Source organism: Silene latifolia, chromosome X, assembly GCF_048544455.1.
Source record: "Silene latifolia isolate original U9 population chromosome X, ASM4854445v1, whole genome shotgun sequence".
Lineage (NCBI taxonomy): Eukaryota > Viridiplantae > Streptophyta > Magnoliopsida > Caryophyllales > Caryophyllaceae > Silene > Silene latifolia.
The window spans coordinates 131,295,542-131,317,653 of NC_133537.1; the positions used below are offsets into that span (position 1 = coordinate 131,295,542).

The 22,112-nt window shown below is 34.5% G+C and overlaps 1 pseudogene; it reads left to right on the forward strand.

Moving 5' to 3' along the window:
- Positions 1-17,000, forward strand: part of LOC141618346 (putative galacturonosyltransferase-like 9) — a 75,896-nt pseudogene extending 58,896 nt beyond the window's left edge.
- Positions 17,001-22,112: the final 5,112 nt, after the last annotated feature.

Sequence of the window (22,112 nt, forward strand, 5' to 3'; positions counted from 1 at the left end):
ATTTCCAGAATGTTCATGAGTTTAAATTTTGAATTTATTTGAAATTTTTATGATTTATTTGAAGTTTATGTCATAATATTGTAATTTTGAGTCCATTTATGAACAATATTAAGAAATATAAGTTAATTATTGTCAAGTGTTAGTGGAGACTAATTTTGAGTCCTAAGATGGTTAGGATAATTAACTTGTACATAAACATGATTTTATGTAATTATTTTGATTTTAAAGGTTAAATCACGCAAATCCGTAAAAACCGATTAATATACGATATTGGCTCCTTGAAGGTGATTTAGCATAAAATTGGGCATGTTCATACATATTATAATGCTGCATTTTATTTATGATTGTCATATTTTAATTTTATGTAATTTTTGAATTATGTAATTTTACTTAGTATGGCCTTAGTTTTAATTGATATTACCCGAAATGTATGGGAATATCGATTCGGTTGTAATTTATTGTGATCTCGTATCACCGTTTTGTAATTTAATAGATTTATTTTTATTTTAATTACAAATGTATAATAGGAAATTATGTAATTTATTATGTAATTTATTTATTCCGGAGTTCCTTGAAGACGGTGTCACTCGAGAAGGCGATCCATTAAAGACGGTGTTGCCTTGATATGCGTGCCAAGACCGAAGTTCTAGGGAGCAAAGGAGTTGGTTTCCAAATTTGTAATAGTTAAATTAGATTTACTATTTTAGGAAGGCCATACTAGGATTTTTATTATGCTTTGCATTTTATTTACATGTTGCATGCATCGCTAAATCGCCATAACTAAAACATGCATTATCATTTTAATCGAGTTTATCGACCGTGTCAATTATAATTATCGTAGTTCACCGCTTTAGTTCACTTAAAACGTGATAGATAATAAATTGACATGACCTCTCGCTAAAAAATAAACAATTGAGACTTAGCCTTACCAAAAACTAGAAACCATGAAAACCTATTTCGTGAGGGAGTGCACTTGGCTTTACCGGGGTACAAACCTTGTTACGTAGGGGAAGTGGGTGATAAATGTCTACCCACCGAATTTATAAATATGAGGGTTGTTTTTGTTAGAAATCTAGATCTCTTTACTTAACATATTCATATATGTTTTATTTTAATTTAGTCATAAAATTAAAGGTGATCTTATGCATGCAAACTATAAATAAAATAAGGAAGAAATCTTCATTCTTACAATGCTATTTCGGATCTTAAGGGCACAAGAGAGTTCTCCTACTCTCTTGTTCTTGTGCTCTCCTTAATGGATGAACTAGGATTCAAGTGTAGAATCCCTCCCAAAGTAAAATACCCAAGGCAAACTCTTAATCAAATTAATATTATGATTACTAGAACAATATTAATTTAGTATAAAATTGACCCAAAATAATATTTTGGTCTCTCTATTATTCGGCCAAGAGAGAAGGAAGAGGGAGGTGTTTATCTTTCTAAAACTTCTTATTTTTAGATGTGTTGAATGGAATAATTATCACTAGTGAATATCATAGTGAATATTAGGTAAATAATAGAGCAAAACTCTTGGCTTTGCTCCATCAAAAACCGGGTGGGAGGGGTTTGGTATGGCCAATGCATGGCATTTTCTCTTACCCATAAAAGTAGACATGTAAGGCTATAAGTTAGGGCTTATGATTATGCCTTCCACTTAAACAATATTAACACAAATATGCCTAATATCCCCTCCTTATTTTCGGCACATATGAAGGTAAAATGGGTTCCATTTTATCTTTGTCAATTTGTCAATTTGTCATATGTCACATGTCACATAAAATTGTTATGTATTTTTAACATATTAAAAATCAACGTATTAATAAAAATACGTCATATACAAAATTGACTTAGTAATTCATAATTACTTGTACCAAAATATTTTATCAATTATAAATCACAACATCTGTATTTATAATAATTTATTCATTCAAATGTAATTGTTTCCTTAAACAATAATTTCATCTAAGCAATAAAACAATTCGATTACTCAGACCGTATCTTATTTAATCAAATTTCAATAAGACACGTAAATATTATTTCCAAAATCGTTCTTTAATTTTAAATATTTTAATTGACCCGTATCGTCATACGATCAATTAAATGATCAATTAAGAGTGTTGCCCTTTAGGTATGACCTAAGGGGATCAACTGATCACCACCGTCGCACGACAGTAATGTCAAACTCTAGTCAGCCAATCATTACCGATATGTGTGGACCAGTTGACAGTAAAATATTACTTCCCAATTGTATTCTTTAAAATGAGACTTAAACATGTGATCATCATGATCAACAGTTGTGATCGCATTATTGTCGGAGGACACATATTCCAACAATCTCCCACTTGTCCTCGACAAGTGTGCGTCACCAATTCTCTTGTCCTATTACTATCTCCCACTCAATGCAAGGTGTCTTTCAGGTCGTACTTGCAAGTGATCATATCGATAGTGGTTTCCTCGATCTGGAGAGTAACTGATTGACCGGATTTATCCACCATGGATACATTCCGAGCGTGGCCATGCATTTCCAGTTCATTACTCCTCGAGTGGCCCTGAGATATTGTTATAACCCTGACTAGGGGTGGAAAATTCCTATCGCACTCATTCCCTTCGACTAGCCACAGCCATCATAACCCAAAATATGCCCATTTGACCCCATTTACGAAGGTCGTAGTAAACAAATCAAAGTTAATCTGAAACTGTGCCATCTTAGGCGAATAGTCTTTAGTCAAAAGAATCGACTCATTAGAATACTATAGTAGCTTTCGCCACGACCAGGCTATATAAATTTGCCAGAACTCTATAAGCGGTCATAAGGCCCGACAAAATGTTCCTAACAGTCTGCCTATGTGATCGACTAGTCATCTCACATGACTCTATGGCACTTGAACTTGCCATCAATCGTATCACACTCTAGTCACTTCGAGACGTCACCTCATGTAAGTAACTATGGGCAAATATAATGCTAATCCGTGTTCACTTTAACGGGGTTCAATTGTCTCTACAACCCGTTTGGATATAACAAAGTATAAGGTGAGTTAATAATAACTCAAACGACGAATGTCGACATCACATTCGGGCAATCAATACCATATTACAACCTTGTGATGTATATCGTAAGTGTGTAAACACTAGTCGATTGCAATAGAAGTTTAACATACCATGTGTCCATGTGTTTAAACTTCTTATTATCGCATTTTCCTTTACGTTCATGTTATCTTCTCATAGCATGAACCTTACCAAGTACACATCCAGGTTCCCAACCTCGGTTTCGGCTCTTTATCTTGAAAGAACTTTCTTGTCGATTATCACATAACAAACGAGTTTGTGGTGAATGATATAACTTGTACTGATCAAGTACTCTACCCACACACAATGCACTAGGTATATGTTTTGTAGAATCTTGTAACAATTGTCAAGATGATTAGCCTAGCACTTCTCACAAGTCCTAGCATTATAGGAAAAACTAGTTTTGAGTAACTTCTTATTCAACTAAGTATCTTTCCAAACTTCCTATTTCTCCTTTTAGCTTGAGAGCTTAGGATTTTCATAAATCCTTACATGTGTTCGAACTGCAATATGTGCAACCTCTTGACATACAACAGAGTCTTCTATTCAAACACTGAAATCACTCATCAAATTCTCCACGAGAATTCATGACGTTTCTTGTATGGCTTGCCAACGATTCATCATGCTTTTATGCATATGAATCATTATTGGACATGTGCATGATTATTCTAATAGCGGAAACATTAGTAACTAATAATCATGAGATCAACCATTCTTAGGTTCAAGGAACGACCATGACTGCTAATGGCAATTCCATTTTCATTTACATGAATAACCTGCGTTTCTAGTTGATTCGATGTGTATATCTCAATACTTATCCAACATCTCAAGATGTGATTGGATTCATCATAGTCCATTTTCATCCAGAATTGAAAACTCAAATACTCCTTTGTGAAGGAAGGTATTAGCTCGTCATTCTTCAATGAGTGATGAGTTATAAACTTTACAAGATGATTGCTCCCACTAAATTCCATGTCTTCACATGATAACTTCCAACTCCCACTTAATTTCACATGATCCGCAATTGACTACTCAATTGAGATATTTCAAGAATTGAAATTTATTGCTTTGCTAAGTTATTGAGATAAAACCATATATGTTCCCATCATATCCTTTCAAAATACCCATTTTGAAGTGGTCTCATCTTAACCTTATGGAAAAAGATTTTAATCTCTAACTCATTCATTTCATAATGATGCGTAGCAATGTCATTATTTAAATATAAATAATATCTAATACACGTCCTTCAAAAATACCCTTTTCGGAAGGAGGTTTAACCATTTCATTTTCATAATGAGGTTAAGTAATGACATTTGCGTGGTTAATACTTAACTTAGCTATTGAGGATATCGGTATATCAATTCTTGCAACCTCTAGTCATAAATCTTGTTTATTTTCTAGGATGTTACTTTGATTCATTTAGGCTCTTAAGTAAATATCAAAGTTGAAACTATTGGTCAAAATTTATCATAAACTAGTCAAAACTCTCGTTAAGACTTTACATTAGTCATTTTTCTTCCAAAACTTTCTTTTGGTCTCCTCGTGTAGTTATCTTAAGAAAATATTCTTTTGATTACTTCACTTGGTCTCTTGAAATCATGTAGATTTATTCGAGACCATAGATCTCATATATTGGGCATACTATATAAATAGATATACCTTAATTTAAATCATTCTCCCTTGCATAGATCTCATTTACACAAGTACACAAATTTTTAATGATGTTGTGTCCTCATTTTTATTCATTTTTCTCCCACTCTATCTTTAGAATAAATACACTAGAGATTCAAAGATAGCATATGAGACACAAATAATGATTTTTGAAGTATAAGGAGGACTATCTCATAGGTTGACTAATTGTTTTAGATTTTGTAAGTGTACTTGGTGATTAACTTTCCTCAATCTCACTTTGTAAATGATCATACACAAGTCTTTAGCTTGTGGTCATATAATGAATCCCATCATTATAGTTGTTAATTAGATCACTTTAAGTGAATAATCATATGTTTCTATGAGCAAGCATGTATAGACGAATTTTAGAACAAGGATAAAATGATAAAACGGGTGACTTGGGTTGCAAACCAAGCCACCATTATCCAAAATACAACCAATTATCCAAAATACATTTCCATGTCGAACACGGAAATCAAAAGGTTCTAAAATCCAAAACATAATTAAAATAAGACAATAAAAAGCGAAGCTTCATGGAAGCTATTCCTAGCTTCTCGAGGGTTTCTCAAGCTTGCTTTTCTTTTCCCTTGTCCTTGCTTGGTGGAGGCCCTATTTACAATAAAAAGGGGATACATTATCACAACTTTGTATCACAATACCATAGTTGAATTAGAAACATAAAAGAAATGATAGTCATTTACCTCGGAGTGATCTTTCCCTTAATATCACCAAGGTATTTGGAACAATTTCTTTTCCAATGTCCAACACCATTACAATAATGGCATTTATCAAGAGGACCCTTCTTGATTTTGGAAGTGCTAGCTTCATAAGTCTTAGCTTTGGTGAAAGTGGGAGCTTGCTTCTTACCCTTCTTCCCATTCTTCTTGAACTTCCCCTTGCTTTTGGTGCTAATGTTAAGCACATCTTTTGGTGGGTTCACATTTAACCCCATGTCCCTTTCGGCTTGCACAAGTAACTTGTGCAACTCTTCAAGAGACACGTCCTTGTCTTGCATGTTAAAATTCACCCAGAATTGAACCTATGCCTTGACTTTGGATAAGGAGTGTAGAATCCTATCTACAATGAGTTCTTTGGGGATTTCAACCTTTTGAATTTTCAAGGTCTCGACTAGCTCCATTAATTTGAGCACATGAGGGCTAACCTTTTGGCCCTCTTTGAAGTCGAGATCAAAGAATGTCGCGGCCGCCTCATATTGGACAATCCGCGGAGTTTGTGAAAACATAGTCACAAGCTTTGAGTAGATCTCATTAGCGGTGCCCATTTTAAAGGCTCTCCTTTGGAGATCCGCCTCCATCGCAAAGATCAACATGTTTTTCATTGCGGCGGACTCCTTATGGTAAGCCTCATATGCTTCCCTAGTTGCGGCACTCGACCTAGCATTAGGTTCGGGTGGAGAGGCCTCGGTAAGGTAACGAAGCTTGTCGTCACCTTGGGCGGCTAGTTTGAGTTGGGCATCCCAATCGGAGAAATTTGACTCATTCTTTTCAAGTTTACATCGATCCATGATGGATCGGAGCCATGAAGTATTAGTGAGAGGCGTAGCGTTGGTGTTTGGATTTGCCATTTGTTATGAGAAATAAGAGTGGTCTACAAAACAAAATATAGAAGGAATAAAACATATGTCGTTTTCAAAATAATACTCGTAAAAATAATTTAAACAAGTTTTATTGAATTTTTCTTGTGACCTCTACCCAACTAGATAAATGATTCCAAGACCCAAATTCATATCAACTTAGGCACGGGGTAGCCGATGAAACCCTTATCAATATAACTCGGTGGATTAACCTTTTAATCGATTCTACTTCTAGAACTCTTGGTCGATAAAATTACTCTAATGTTTATCTATAGCCCAAAACACATCCGACAAGGGCACGGGGTTGCCGATGAAACCCTTATAAAAAACTTTTGTTGAGTTCAATCCAAATTTCGAATAAATGTGTCCATGATCCAAATTTACATTAACTTGGGCACGGGGTAGCCGATGAAACCTTCATCAACATAAATTCGGTGGATAGACATTTATCACCCACTTCCCCTACGTAACAAGGTTTGTACCGGCCGAGTGCACTCCCTCGCGAAATAGGTTTTCATGGTTTCTACTATTTGGTAAGGCTATGTCTCAATTGATTGTTTTAGCGAGAGGTCATGTCAATTTATTATCTATCACGTTTTAAGTGAACTAAAGCGGTGAACTACGATAATTGTAATTGACACGGTCGATAAACTCGATTAAATGATAATGCATGTTTTAGTCATGGCGATTTAGCGATGCATGCGACATATAAATAAAATGCAAAGCATAAAAATAAATCCTAGTATGGCCTTCCTAAAATAGAAAATCTAATTAACTATTACATATTCGAAAACCAACTCCATTGGTCCCTTGAACTTCGGTTATTGCACGCATCTCGAGGTAACACCGTCTTTATGTATCGCCTTCTTGAGTGACACCGTCTTCAAGTATCTCCGGAATAAATAAATTACATAACAAATTACATGATTTCCTATTATACATTTGTAATTAAAATAAAATAAATCTATTAAATTACAAAACGGTGATACGAGATCACAATAAATTACAACCGAATCGATATTCCCATACATTTCGGGTAATACCAATTAAAAAACTAAGGCCATACTAAGTAAAAATTACATAAAAAAAAATTATGACAATCATAAATAAAATACAGCATTATAATTTGTATGAACATACCCAATTTTATGCTAAATCGCCTTTAAGGAGCCAATATCGTATATTAATCGGTTTTTACGGATTTGCGTGATTCAACGTTTTATAATCACAAAAATTACATAAATTCATATTTATGCACAAGTTAATTATCCTAACCTCTGAGGACTCAAAATTAGTCTTCACTAATTACATGACTATAATTAACTCATATTTCTTAAAATTGTTCATTAATGGACTTAAAATTATAATAAAATGCTATAAACTTCAAATAAATCACAAAAATTCAAAATAAATTCAAAATTTGAAATTTAAACTTATGAACATTCTGGAAAAATACCATGACACTCATAATATTCAAAAAAAAAAAATTAGGTTAAAATTTCGTAAAATTATCAGAAAAACTATGTTGCGGTTTCTCGGATTTATCAATAAAAAACATAAAAACATGAGAAAAATTATATTCACCAACTTTTCAATTTTAGATCTGAAAAAGATAATAAAATGCAACATGTGACGTTTTTCCTTAGTCATGGAGTATGTTTTAGCAATTATTTACTAATTAAGTCACTATTTATGCTATTTTTCATCAAAAATCCATAAATCATGCATAAAGACTTCAATATAGCCCATTATTTTACACACATCTTGTAAAATTGCATGTGACAACATAATAAATTTCTATGATCAGATTCGAAATTTATCTCATATTAACCTATTTTTCATTTAAATTCGATTTTAATCATGAAAAATCCATATTTCGAGCATAAGAACTCCAAAAATTATGAAAATTTACAGGTCATCTAAAAATAATATATGTGAAAACATATCCAAAAATCACTGGAAAATTCGAAGTTTAGCTAATTTTAGTCCGGAAATGACATTTTTAATCATAAAATCACATTTTTAACACCATTATTATATAGGATGAACAATAAAAATCCATAAATTAACCAAAATATCCTAAAAACATTTTAGGACCAGAAACTTTAACATGCATAATATTATTTCGTGATATATCATAATAACACAAATTTACAAGTTTTATATGTTAATCGTATAACTCGGAAAAACTATAACCGATTTGCATGCAAACAACCAAGGCTCTTGATACCACTTGTTAGAAATCTAGATCTCTTTACTTAACATATTCATATATGTTTTATTTTAATTTAGTCATAAAATTAAAGGTGATCTTATGCATGCAAACTATAAATAAAATAAGGAAGAAATCTTCATTCTTACAATGCTATTTCGGATCTTAAGGGCACAAGAGAGTTCTCCTACTCTCTTGTTATTGTGCTCTCCTTAATGGATGAACTAGGATTCAAGTGTAGAATCCCTCCCAAAGTAAAATACCCAAGGCAAACTCTTAATCAAATTAATATTATGATTACTAGAACAATATTAATTTAGTGTAAAATTGACCCAAAATAATATTTTGGTCTCTCTATTATTCGGACAAGAGAGAAGGAAGAGGAAGGTGCTTATCTTTCTAAAACTTCTTATTTTTAGATGTGTTGAATGGAATAATTATCACTAGTGAATATCATAGTGAATATTAGGTAAATAATAGAGCAAAACTCTTGGCTTTGCTCCATCAAAAACCGGGTGGGAGGGGTTTGGTATGGCCAATGCATGGCATTTTCTCTTACCCATAAAAGTAGGCATGTAAGGCTATAAGTTAGGGCTTATGATTATGCCTTCCACTTAAACAATATTAACACAAATATGCCTAATATCCCCTCCTTATTTTCGGCACATATGAAGGTAAAATGGGTTCCATTTTATCTTTGTCAAATTGTCAATTTGTCATATGTCACATGTCACATAAAATTGTTATGTATTTTTAACATATTAAAAATCAGCGTATTAATAAAAATACGTCATATACAAAATTGACTTAGTAATTCATAATTACTTGTACCAAAATATTTTATCAATTATAAATCACAACATCTTGTATTTATAATAATTTATTCATTCAAATGTAATTGTTTCCTTAAACAATAATTTCATCTAAGCAATAAAACAATTCGATTACTCAGACCGTATCTTATTTAATCAAATTTCAATAAGACACGTAAATATTACTTCCAAAATCGTCTGTCAATTTTAAATATTTTAATTGACCCGTATCGTCATACGATCAATTAAATGATCAATTAAGAGTGTTGCCCTATAGGTATGACCTAAGGGGATCAACTGATCACCACCGTCGCACGACAGTAATGTCAAACTCTAGTCAGCCAATCGTTACCGATATGTGTGGACCAGTTGACAGTAAAATATTACTTCCCAATTGTATTCTTTAAAATGAGACTTAAACATGTGATCATCATGATCAACAATTGTGATCGCATTATTGTCGGATGACACATATTCCAACAGTTTTCGGCTTTACCGATGCCCAAGTTGATGTAAATTTGGATCATGGACACATTTATTCGAAATTTGGGTTGAACTCAACGAAAGTATTCTCGACGGTTGCCGGATGTGTTTCGGGCTAAAGATAAATATTAATGTAATTTTATCGACCAAGAGTTCTAAAAGTAGAATCGATTAAAGTGTTAATCCACCGAGTTATATTGATAAGGGTTGTATTCGGCTTTACCGATGCCTAAGTTAATATGAATTTGGGTCTTGGAATCATTTATCATAGTTGGGTAGAGGTCACTATGTAAATGCTTTACTTGTTATTTACAAGTATTAATAAAACGATAAATGTTAAGTTTTACACTATTCCGTTATCATATTATTCTATTTCTTTACCACATTCATATACGATATCATTTCAATTTTTAATTCAAATCTCCATTAAAACATCGTAACTAAAGACAAATATGAATTTTCTTCTAAAACCTCGAATTATCCATTGTAAGGATCTCTTGTGAAGAGTATAGATGGAAGTTATTTGTGATCAAAAGGGTTTTTGATTCTTGACTAACATATCTACTTACAATTTTTCTCATATGCTTAATTAAGTTAAGTACTTTGAAACGTTAAATATTTTTGGTAACTAGATTTGTTGGAAATCAAAATTGACCAAAATACCGCAACCACTTCAATGAAAGTTTTAAGACTAAACGAACGAATGAAGAGTAGTCTTCATGAAATTAAATTTTGCTTCTCTAAGCAAAGACTCATTGAAATGAGTGGGAGCATTTTCTTAAACCGTTAAGAAAAGGATAAGGTTCTAAGAAGTAAAATTAGAATGGAATTGATACAAGGTAATGTTAAAAGTAACGTTATTGAGAATAGCAATACTAAACCTATCAATCCCGACCGATAAAGTTTCCATTGTCTTAATTGTTGGACACCAGAAAGGAAACTACCCCAAATTATTGAAGAATCAACAAGTTAGTTGTGGGACATCTAATGGGACCTTCTTCTTTAAATGTTTATTCAATTAACATAAGTTTTGCTAGTACCATTTCGTCGATATTAGAAACCGATGGTGGTTTTCATCATTGTATGCGATACATAGGATGATTAGAATATGACGACTAGCAACAATGATATCGAGAGATAGAGTCATTGTGTAATCAATCTAGTTTTGGGTTTATAGTTGTACTTAATTGTGACTATTAAGTTCATAAACTCCAGATAATAATATAAACTTGTTAAGATACAAAAGAGGTTTCACTTTTGTGACCCTATACACCACGATTTGATGTATGGCTAGCCCATTATCAAGGTGAATATATTTTAAACCAAACTAGAATGATAAATCATGTAGAAGATGCAAGACTCAAATTGGTATCCCAAGATTAAACCTTAAATTATGGAATAATGAACGCAAAGAGTTATCGAGTACTCTTGAAACCATTAGATTGTTAATCTTATGGTATATGCATATCTTGTATTCAAAGCAAGATGTCTCGTGCCTTTTGGTTGAAAAGGAGATCGAGGTTGTAAATCATTGATCCAAAATAGGTTGATCATTTTATTTTACAACGATTTAAGTTGACGCTAATGTGTTCACTTAATAAGGTAAATAGAGAAATCTTTGAAGAAGTTCAAAGAATTCTAGGAATCACGATTTAGTCATGATGGGATTATCAAAGTGAAGACTTTGATATAAGCCAAAGGAAATGTGATATAGTATCACAAGTTAATCACTCTTAACACACATTATGGGATAATGTGTGGTTGGATAAAGAAATCAAATGCTATTCGATATGGTTTGGACTTCAATCAAGTGATCCTTTTGGGGATTTTATCATTTTGTCTAAATTATTTTTCCACTAAATCTAAAACGAATCATATGAGATATGAAATGGTAGGGTGCCATGTTTGTAAGTTTTAAAAAGAAACAAATGCTAATTTTTCCTTATTATAATCACGAGTACAACGGGTTTGTGGCTCGTGAAGCTGTCTTTCTAAAATACAAGTTTATTTCTAGAAGACAGAGTGGGAGAAATTATTCAAGAACCACAAGAGCCACAAAGAATGTTATGTCGCAAGAAACTGGTCTTTCTTGGCTACATGAGAAGTTTTGTGTAAGACGTTGTTTCTTCAAACCTAGGAGGTTAAAGTCGTCACTTGTTAAAATGCTTAAGTCTATTTGGATCTTCTTAGGGATTGTGTTTTATTATGATGATATACATATAGCAAGTGAATCTAAAATCGACTTCTTCAATTAGAAGGAATGTATTCAATACATGTCATGAGTTTTATAGATTCTTACAATCCTAAGATAATGTGCAACTTAAGAGATTGTCTTAAGTAAGACATCAATGAGTTGGAATCAATGTTTTGATCATGTTATAAAACTTTTCTTGATAAGTCGAGAAGTTGTGTTTATACATAGAATTTAGTGGGAGTTACGGAAATTTTAATTAGTCTTATATGTGGATGACATATTGATCATTGGGAATGATTTAAGACTTGGAGACATATATATAATACATCTTTAATATCCAGATTTATGGAGATAAATCCACATGATAATTAGCGTCAAATAAGAGTTCTTATGTTGATAAGATTCATGACTAGTTCAATCGAGTTGAACATATTTGATTGATTCCATTTGCTTCCGCTGCCGAATCAATTAAATAGGAAATGATGTATAACACTTTATATACTTTGAGTATGATGAATTGTTTCAAATCGAATTTAAGTAATAGTTACCAAGTAAGCCATAAAGATTACCCTTAAGTGCTTGCAGAAGCATTAAGGATGTAATGCAAAATGTTTTTGATGCAATTTTGTGTAAGGGTGTTACACAAGTGACAATTGACAATTGAGATTGCGCATGGTTTCTAACAAAACCATAATCAAAACACATTAGGATGGTTAAGATACCATTGTGGCTATGTTATTTAAGAAATATATTTTCTAGAATCGTTCTAGGCAATAAAGAACAATGAGAAATGTTTACAACAGAAATTGAGTACACTTGCAATCATGGGATGTGCAAGAGGGATGAGTTCCGCACACTGTGAAAATAGTGGGAGCTATTTTAAGGCAAGAAAGCCTATGTCTAGATTGGATCTAGACACGTACTCAGAAAGTTTTGTAATGCAAATGCATACATTACGAAAGGAATACAAGTATGTAGTAAGGTTGAATAAGGTACAAGAAGTTGATAAAACCTACTAACCAAAGCCTTTTCATGGGCTTAACATGATGAGTCATGTCATTTCAATTGGATTGAGATTAATAACTACATAAAAGATCAAATTAGATTATAGAATATGAAATAGTAATCCGGTATTGACTATTCATATGTGATAATCACATTTGTCATTCGAGTTTTTTAACTGAAAAACTCCTTTTATACTTTGTTACATCCAAACGGGTTGTAGAGACAACATTGAACCCCGTTAAAGTGAACCCGGATTAACATGGTATTCGCCCATAGTCACTTGTATGAGGTGACGTCTCGAAGTGACTAGAGTGTGATGCGATTGATGGCAAGTTCAAGTGCCATAGAGTCATGTGAGATGACTAGTCGATCACATAGGCAGACTGTTAGGAACACTTTGTCGGGCAGTGACCGCTTATAGAGTTACGCAAATTTATATAGCCTGGTCGTGGCGAGAGCTACTATAGTATTCTAATGAGTCGATTCTTTTGACTAAAGACTGTTCGCCTAAGATGGCACGGTTTCAGATTAGCTTTGATTTATGTTACTACGACCTTCGTAAATGGGGTCAAATGGGCATATTTTGGGTTATGATGGCTGTGGCTAGTCGAAGGAAATAGTGCGATAGGAATTGTCCACCCCCTTGTCAGGGTTAAAACAATATCTCAGGGCCACTCGAGGAGTAACGAACTGGAAATGCGTGGCCACGCTCGGAAGGTATCTATGGTAGAAAACTCCGGTCAATCAGTTATTCTCCAGATCGAGGAAACCACTCTCGATATGATCACTTGCAAGTACAACCCGAAAGACACCTTACATTGAGTGAGAGATAGTAATAGGACAAGAGAATTGGTGACGCACACTTGTCGAGGACAAGTGGGAGATTGTTGGAGTAAGTGTCCCCGACAATAAGGTCGATCATATTGATCACATATTTAAATCTCATATCAAGAATACGAAAGGGATGATACATTACATATATAGTCAACTGGTCCACACATATCGGTAATGATTGGCTGGCTAGAGTTTGACATTACAATCGTGCGACGGTGGTGATCAGTTGATCCCTTGAGGTCACACCTAAAGGACGATTCCCTTAATTGAAAAAGGTTAATTAATTGTATGTCGATACAGAATAATTAATTCCTTAAAATTGAACAAATTATCATCATAAGAGAGAAAATGACATATTATTATAATGTGATTAAATAAGATTTTATTTAGTAATTTAAGAAGTTATATTACTAAAATTAATCAGTGTTTGCGAAACACGCGAGATGAGAATGATAAGTTAGTTATAATTACAAGATGTTTTGACTTATAGTAACTAATAATTAAATGACCATTTTATGTGAAAGTAATTTTGAATTACTAGTCAATTTGTTAAATGTGATTTATTTAATTTGTAAATGATATTTAATTTGTTAAATATGCATTTTAAATTAAAACATGACATAAGACATGTCACATGTCACATGACATACAATTGTGCAATTGACAAAAATAAAATGGACTCCATTTTACAACATATCAACCGAAAGATTGATGGGCATTTTAGAAGTTTTGTCTTATTCATTTGTCTTATTCTTTTGTCTATGACACTTGATAGTGACATGACTATGGACAAAGGCTTACACAATTTGTCTTGTGAAGACAAAAAGGAAAAAGAAAATGGGGTCATATAGCCCTCTAACCCACCGGTTTTTGGCATAGAAAATAGAGAGATTTTCTCAGTTTTTCATTCTTCTCATGTTTTATGATAAACAATAAACTTCTCTCTCTTGTTATTCAGAAAATCAAGTTTTATGAATCAAATTTGTTCAAATCAATCACTAATAATACTAGTAGTAGTATATGAGTATTAGTAACCAATTTTAAGGTAAACCACATTACAAATATCTAGTACATATTATTTTTGTGGGATTTTAGGATAGTCTTGGGTGCTACTTATTGGAGAGCTTCTATTTTGAAGTCATGAATGTTCATCCATTATTGGAAAGCTCAAGAACTAACAAGAAGGAGATCTTGTTGGTGCCCATAAATGACCGAAATTTAGATGGTGAGAAATCGATTTTTATATCTCTTCTTATTTAGTTTGCATGCATAAGATCAACAATTTATTTTATGACTAAATAAATTTTAACATATATGAATATGTTAAATTAATGAGATTAATAATTTCTAACAGTACCAATTTTCCAATTTTTCTCCAAGTTATCATTTGTTGTCAATCATATTCTTTCATCTTATAAGCGAGTTAACGAACTGCGAAAAGCGTATTCCAATGAGATAGATATGTTGATTGAAGATGGAGAACTTGAGACTGGGATTGGTTTGAATCAGGCAAGCAATTTGCAAAGGCCAGGTGATACTCGTTGGAGCTCTCATTTAAGGTCTATTTCAAACTTAATGAAAATGTTTAGTGCCACTTGTTGTGTTTTCCATAAGCTAATTGATGAAGGAGATACACCCGCTGAATGTGCACAAGCGACTACTGCACTTGATACAATGACTTCTTTTGAATTTATCTTCATTTTGCATCTTATGAAGAAAGTTTTAGAGGTATCGGATTTGATTTCCCAAGCTTTACAACGAAAATCACAAGATATCATAAATTCATTGCACCTTGTTGAGACTACAAAGACACTTTTGCTAAAGTTAAGGGATGATGGATGGGATTGTCTTATATCTGAAGTCATCTCATTTTGTGAAAGGCGTAATATAGAACTCCCCGATATGAATTCTATTTAAATAGAAAGAGGAGGTCGTGCTCGTCGTCAACATGATCAAAATACTATTGAAGTTCATTATCAAAGAAATTTGTTTTATGCTGTAATTGATGTCCAATTACAAGAGCTGCGCTACAGATTTAATAGGAAGTCAGTTGAGTTGTTAACTTTGAGTTGTGCTTTGGAGCCTAGATCAGGTGGACAACGTTTCAAGATATGTGATATTTGTAATCTTGTCACAAAGTTTTATCCTGAGGACTTCACAGATGTTGAAAAAGAGGAATTAAGAGTACAACTATGTCATTATGAGGTTAAATTATCGCGACATGAGGATCTTAAGAAACTTTCGACAATATCTGAATTAAGTCAGTGGCTACTGAATACTAGAAAACACAATATCTACCCACTTATTTTCTTATTAACAAAACTTTTGTTAACTCTCCCAGTATCTACAGCAAGTGCCGAACGAGCTTTTTCAGCAATGAATGTTGTTAAAACAACTAAACGCAATAAGACTGAAGCCGGTTTTTTTGAAAGTTGTCTACTTATCAACATTGAACGAGAAATTGCAAAAAAAATTAGCACTAGTTCAGTTATAGATACCTTTAAGGATTTGAAAGTGCGTCGAGCTCTATTGTAGTTATATCGCGATTATAGTTTTATGTTTTTTTTTAAATTATTGTCACTTTTTAATGTTGTTTATGATTATTTAAATTATTTATGTTTATGATCGTATTTTGAATGGAATAATATTATATTATATAAATCCATCGAAAAAAGTAAACTTATAGTAAGTGAACAGGAACAAAAATTCCGGCTCAGGGCAAAATTTGGTCCGAGCTTCGTCCTTGGTCACAACTAATTCATACCCCTTTATTTTCCGTGCATATTTCATACAAAAAACACCAAAAACACTTTAATTCCTCTGCGTATTTCATCTAAAACTAACAATAAAAATTGTACTAGTTTTACATCAATTTTGTAAAACTTGTGACATGGGTTAGGTGGGGATAATGTGGTAGGTTCGTGTAGGAAGTTGCATCCAGGTCCGGTTAGTTTGTTGCATTGGTCAGGGAAAGGGAAGTCGTGGGTTCGGCGGATTGTTGAGAACAAGTCTTGTCCTTTGGGTCATCTATGGCAGCCATATGATCTTTTCAAAGGTAGAAGGAAAGGGAGGGATGATTTAGGAAATCAAGCTTTTGGATTTGCTGCTTCGTTCTTTGCTTCGTTATAAATTCTTCTTCTTTCTCTTTTATCAAAGGAATCGGCACCTTGCTTTTTTGGACATATGTACAAACAAATGGGTTTTTCTTCTTTATACTTATTTACTATTGTAAATTTGTAATGTCAATGGGAGCCACATTTTTTGGGCTATTTTATTTTTCAAGTATTTACTGTAAAAAAATGTATTATGAATATTCATAAGATAAACATTGGGAAATTATGTATTGAATAATAATATTGAGAGTTCAAGTTGTGTTTATAAGAGAGTAAGTCTACCTATATATACATGTTATAGTATAAGCTAAATAAGGAGAAGATTATACAATATTTACATAATAAAGAAAGGAATAGGAGCCTTGTGATTTTCCAACGTTAACCATAATCCTTGCCTTGATCTTGTATAACGGCTAGATGGAAAGATTTGGTGTCCATACTAGCTAATACCCCCCCTCAAGTTGGAGCGGGGAGATTCGAGACGCCCAACTTGGAGAGAAGTGTATCGAATGTAGTACGTCCGAGTGCCTTAGTAAATATATCTGCTAGTTGCGCTTTGGTGTGGACGTACTTGGTACGAATAGTCCCTTTAAGCAGTTCATCCCGGACAAAATGGCAGTCCACTTCAATATGTTTCATTCTTTCATGAAAGACCGGGTTGCGAGCGATGTGTAGGGCGGACTGACTGTCGCAATGAAGGTCTATGGGATGAGTGTGGGATATACCGAGTGAGGCAAGAAGTCCTTTGAGCCATTTAAGCTCGCCAGTGGTGTATGCCATGGCTCGGTACTCGGATTCAGCGGATGATTTGAAAACCGTGTTTTGTTTCTTGGTTTTCCAAGAGATAGGCGAGGAACCCAAGAAGACGATGTATGCCGAAATTGATCTCCTACTGGTAGGGCAAGATGCATAGGAGGCATCACAATATGCATGTAACCGAAGATCACAATCGCGTCGTAGGAGAATGCCTTGTCCCGGAGAATTTTTAAGATACCTTACGACCTGTAGAGCGGCATTCCAATGATCGTGGGTAGGTTGAGACATAAATTGAGCCAAGATGTGCACCGAGTATATGAGTTCGGGCTGAGTGATGGATAGCTAAACCAAGCACCCAACTAACCTACGGTAAGGTTGTGGGTCGGATAGAGCGGCAGCGGTGGAAAGGGCGAGTTGGTGATTCGGCTCCATTGGGATAGAAGCCGGTTTTGAACCGAGAAGACCCGTGTCTTTGAGAATGTCGAGGGCATACTTTCGTTGGGAGACAAAGATTCCGGTGTCATTGCGAACGATTTCAAGGCCGAGAAAGTATTTAAGGATCCCTAAATCCTTCATGTGAAAACATTTGTTTAAATATGCTTTGAACTCGGAAATCATGTCGGAGTTATTACCGCATATAACAAGATCGTCGACATAGACGAGAACGTGGACTTCGGTGGTAGTGGTAATCATGGAGAAAAGGAATGTATCATAGGGACATTGTTTAAAACCGTAAGAGGTTAAAGCGGAAGCAAGTTTGGCATACCAACATCGGGGTGCTTGACGGAGACCGTAAAGGGATTTCCGGAGTCGACAGACACGACCATCATTAGGCGGATGAAACCCGGGAGGTGGCTTCATATATACTTCCTCATGTAAGTCACCATGGAGGAACACATTATGAACATCCATTTGATGTAAATACCAATTCTTTGCAGCAGCTATGGCGAGAAGAGTTCGGACGGTGACAAGTTTAACTGTCGGGGCAAATGTTTCATTATAGTCAATCCCTTCAACTTGTCGATTCCCCATGACAACTAGTCGAGCTTTGTATCGTTCTATTGTGCCATCGGCATTGTATTTGATCTTGTAAACCCATTTTGAACCAATAGCCTTTTTATTGGGAGGAAGTGCTTCAAGAGTCCGTGTCTTGTTATTTTCGAGGGCCTCGATTTCAAGACGCATAGCTTGTTGCCATTCGGGGACATGCATAGCATCTTTAAAAGAACTAGGCTCGTGATTGGTGGTCACGGCCGAAAGAAAAGCTCGATGGTTAGGAGAAAACTTGTCATAATTAATGTAATGTGATAAAGGAAACTTAGTACCTGAAGACGATGAGGATACGGTGAGGTAATGGGATGAGGGGCGAGTCGACGAGAGCATGAAATCCTTGAGGTTCGAGTTTGGGATTTTGGGTCGATGTCCTCGGCCCATTTGAGGGGCCTCGGGTGGAATAGTGGAAGTGGGTGTAGACAATGTGGGAAATAATCTGTATACTTCCCTTTAACATGAAGGATTATAACGATTTTACAAAGATGATCTAAGGTCATAAATAAAATACATAAACAAAAGTAAAAAGATTTAGAATTAACCTCCGGTCCTAGCAAATATGGCCTAAGAACAATACCAAAGTAGGTATTCGCCTATTGGTTGCACCCAAGACGATCTGAGATATGCCCTTTGATTATGCTAGAAATCAATCTAAAATTTTCTGTAAAATTTTATTGTCTTTATGTTCTTGTGATGAGAAAGAGGAGGCAAGGTCAGAAAAAGTATTAGGTTAGAAATAATTCTCTACCTTTCTTTTTATATAGACCGAAATCCGAAATCAATTAGGAAAGAAATAACTCTCCTAATTTTCGGCCACTGTTGACCGAAATAAGGAATAAAAATTTCCTTATTTTTGGTCTTTCCAAAAATATATAATATGTGTTGAATTGTCATCTAGTGAGGATCGAACCAATGACCTCTTGGTATGTGTACCCTCACTATTACCACTATGACACATTCAGCTTGTTGATATTAAATACAACTGATTATATTTAATTACGAATTAACAGATTAATTCGTCCAAGCTAACATTATATATATTTAATTAAATATAACTTATTATATTTATTTTACGAATTGTGATTAATTCGTCTCAACTTAATATTATTTAATTTTCATTAAATAATTATCTCATCAACACATTGACTAACTTTTTAGTCATTTTGGGCATCAATGTAATTATATTTCTATAACCACATTTCTCAAATACGTCCTATAGGTGTGACCTTTAGGGACCAGTTGATCACCGCCATCTGTATGATAATAACGTCAAACTTTCTAGCAAGCCAACCGTTATTAGGTAAACGTTAATCAACTGATTAAATATACGAAGTATACCCTTGTGAACCTGTAAGAGATTTACAAATGTTATCACACTAATTTGTGGAGGACACAAGCTCCAACAAACTCCCACTTGTCCTCACAAATGTATGTGCGATAACCGATTCTCATATCCTATAAAATTTCTCCCACTCAATGTAAAACAGTTTGCAAATCCGAATTCACAAAGGTCGTATTTTACAAGCGATCAGTATCAAGAGCGGTTTTCCCGACTAGAGAGTAACTTAACTGATAAACGAATCAACATTCGAGCATGGCCATGCATTTCAGTTACAACTCCTCGAGTGGCCCTGAGAAATAACTATACCTGATAAGGGATGGATATTTTCCTCAACTCAAATCCTAGAGATGTAAGCACAGTATGAAATGACCCAGAAAAACTCTACTTAGCCCCAGTTACGGTAGACTGTGAGAAAGAAACCAAAGTCACCCAAAGACTGTCTTAATCTCAAGAGACAGTTGATAGTCAAAAGAATCGACTCTAGGAACACAATGGATGTCTTATCCACGACCTGGCACCGGATGTTATTAAACATTTAGGACTCCATTACGTTGTCACAAAAAGTTGTCCTACGAGGTATCGTCATAATCTCGTATCTGTGATCGATTAGTCAACCGTTTTACTTATGGCTCGTTGAACCCACCATCAATCGACTGCACAATATAATAGCCGGAGTTATCAGCTCACATTGGCGATTACGGACCTAGACAAATATAATGTAATTCAGTTCACTTTGTGGCGTTCAATGTTGTCAGTACAATCCACATGAAAAACAAAATATTATAAAACCGATGTAGTTATAAATAGTATATGAAAAAGATAACGTATCGAATTCATAATCAACTACTATAACTCAGGTACACGTTTAATTCTCATGGAAATAACGTGCCCTCAAAGCTTATCATGTTTCAATGGCTCAGTAGTAGAATCTGCTACAACACACTAAGAGTGAAGACGAACCGGACTGAGATCCGTTTGGAAGCTACCATCTGCGTAACCGGTTGCGCATAGCTTAGTATCTCCTCCATAAGTCAATACCCAATCCTTAGTCCTCCGTAGGTACCTGGATTCTTTTGGTACCGACTCGTCATACTCAATGCATGTGCCACGTCTGGATGTGTGCACATCATGGCATACATGATTGATCCTATTGCAGATGCATAAGGAATACGACTCATGTGTTCAACCCCTTCAGGCGTCGTGGGTGACTGAGACTTGCTCAACTGCATCCCAGTTGTCATAGGAAGGTTCCCCTTCTCGGAGTTGGTCATGCTAAACCTCTCAAGAACCTTATTCAAATAAGACTCCTGACTAAGTGATAACGTCCGTCGTGATCTATCTCGGTAGATACGGATTCCCAAAATACGTTGTGCCTCACCCAGATCTTTCATCTGGAAATGGTTCTTCAACCATTCTTTAACCGAAGATAGGAGAGGAATGTCATTCCCAATCAAGAGTATGTCATCGACATACAATATCAAGAATACAATCTTGCTCCCACTCGACTTGATATATAAGCATGGTTCTTCGACTGATCGAGTGAAACCATACTCTTTTATCACTTGGTCGAAACGATGATTCCAACTCCGAGAAGCTTGCTTAAGTCCATAAATGGAACGCTTAAGCTTGCATACTTTCTTAGGATGTTTAGGATCTATGAAACCTTCGGGTTGCACCATGTACAACTCTTCCTCCAAATAACCGTTTAAGAAGGCGGTTTTTACATCCATTTGCCAAATCTCATAATCATGAAATGCGGCAATCGCTAAGATTATCCGAATGGAACGTAGCATGACTACAGGTGCAAAAATCTCATCATAATGCAATCCTTGCACTTGAGTGAAACCTTTTGCCACAAGTCGTGCCTTATAGATATCTGGTTGCGCGTCTTCAGAATGCTTTATTTTGTAAAGCCATTTGCACTGTAGAGGTTTTACCTTATTAGGTAAATCAACTAGATCCCATACGTTATTCTCATAC